The sequence below is a fragment of the Cebus imitator genome, unplaced genomic scaffold, assembly GCF_001604975.1.
Source record: "Cebus imitator isolate Cc_AM_T3 unplaced genomic scaffold, Cebus_imitator-1.0 Scaffold445, whole genome shotgun sequence".
NCBI classification, from domain to species: Eukaryota; Metazoa; Chordata; class Mammalia; order Primates; family Cebidae; genus Cebus; species Cebus imitator.
The window spans coordinates 692,287-694,651 of NW_016107760.1; positions in this window are offsets into that span (position 1 = coordinate 692,287).

The window sequence follows — 2,365 nt, forward strand, 5'->3', positions numbered from 1 at the left end:
AAAGATTTCTGGGGCTGGAGTCAGAAGACCTGAGTTTCAGTCCCAGTTTTGTTACTAACTGGCTATGTGACCTTGGGTAAATCACCCCCTTAGGGGTTCAGTTTTCCCTCTTATGTTAAATAGGGGCAGAAATAGCAAACTCCTAATGCTGTTGATATAGACTGGATGAGTTAAGACAGTCACATAAAGTACCTTATAAATGTTAAGTATAAACATTACCCTAAGAGACAGAGAGACATGGACCCAGAATAGCTTGAGCTCCAGGTAGAATAAATACACATATGAGCACAGATTATAACCTGAAAGCTAAAAAAAATGGTCTAAGAAAGAAATGACCCCTTCTCAGGTAGATTTTTATGAATCTAGAACTTAACAAAGAGCAAAGTAACCCTTTTTGGAAAAGTTCCTATAGGTCTACAGTTTAAATGTCCATCCTTGTCACAAGCTGTTGGAAAGCATATTCCTATAAATGCTTCTTTTTTTCCCTCTTTATAGTTCTGTATATTACAACCCACTGACCAAGGATATAAGTCCCTGTCAGTGAGCGTGAAAGAGAAGATTTGCATTTTTAAGGTGGAAATGATCCCTATTTAGATATGCCAGTTCAGGGAAACCCAACTGATTATTTTTTTTAAATTGGATCATTTGACATTTCATTGAGAGGAGACCTAGAATTAGTGAAGGAAAAGCCAAGCAGCAGCACCCTGTGAGAGGAGAAAGAAAATGGAGAGGGAGGCCACGCATGGTGGCTTACGCCTGTAATCCCAGCACTTTGGGAGGCCGAGGCGGGAAGATCACCTGAGGTCAGGAGTCCAAACCAGGCTGGCCAACATGGCGAAACACTGTCTCTACTAAAAGTACAAAAATTAGCGGGGCGTGCTGGTGCATGCCTGTAATCCCATGCCTCCCAGTCTCAAGTGATCCTTCCACCTAACCCTCCTGAGTAGCTGGGACCACAGGTACATGCCACCAGCCCAGCTAATTATTGTATTTTTGGTAGAGACGGGGTTTCACCATGTTGCTCAGGCTGGTCTCAAGCTCCTAAGCTCAAGCAATCTACCTGCCTTGGCCTCCCAAAGTGCTGGGATTACAGGCATGAGCCACTGCACCCAGCCAAGTGTATCTTCCTATGTGTGACAATTTACCCCAAAACTCATCAGCTTAATACAATGCACATCTACTATCTCAGTTTTTATGTGGCAGGAATCTGTGCATGGCTTAGCTGGGTACCTCTGGCTCAGAGTCTCTCACAAAGCTAAAATCTGAAGTTTCAACTGAGGGAAGCTCTGCTTCCAAGCACACTCATGTGGTTGTTAGCAGGATTTATTTCTTCAAGCATTGTTGACTGAAGACCTCAGTTGCTTAATGGCTATGGCCAGAAGCATTCCTCAGCTTCTTCTCATGTGGCTCTCTCCATAGGGCAGCAAGCTTCCCTCAGCCAGTGAGAGGGAGGATGGGAGGGCGAGAGAGAGAGGGAGGAGTGGGTAGAGCTAAGGGGACGGGGAGGGGGAGAGAGAGAGAGACACTAGAAGCCAGAGTCATCTTATAACTGAATCTTGGAAGTAACATCGAATAACTTCTGCTGTATTCTGTCATTAGAAGTGATTCACTAAATCCAGTTCACACTCCAGGGGAGGTGATTCCACAAGTGCTTAAATACCAGGAGGCAGGGATCACCAAGGGCCATCTTAGAAAATTCCTGGCATAGTTACTTAAAGGAGTATTGATAAACATGAGTAAATATATTAAGAATGATGGAAGCTATCTTCTCATTGTCATAAATTATTACAAATGCAGAAAGAAAGTAAACTAGAATGAACTCTGTGGTGTTAGATTGGATATATCAGAGTAAACTCATGGTTAGATTAATGATGGATGGGTGGATAGATAAAAATGTCTGTGTGTGTGTGTGTGTAAGTGTTTAAGCGAGGCCTCTGAGAGGCTCAGGGAGCAGCAACACACCAACAGCAATATATACACCTAGTGCTCAGATATGGCTTCCAGATACCATTTCTACTAAGAGGAATTAGGGCTTCTCTAGGCTGATTTTGGGACTGCAGAAGAGAAAGTACAAGATGAGTCAGGAATATTGTGTGCCAGAAAGTAAGGAGGTGCTTGAAGAATGATGGAGACATGTCAAAGGGACATAGAAACCAGCTTAAAGGGGCTCCCAGTGACCAAATCTAGGACAATTTGAGCATCAAAGTAAACAATGATAGTAATGGATTCAATCCATTGACTAAAATAGGAAACCATAAGTCTATACTGGTATAAATAAATTAATGAATAAATTGAAAGTTTGACAAGGAATGGAATATTTACACAGTTTCCAAGTACTTCCCCAGAAGATATGTATTAATTACAA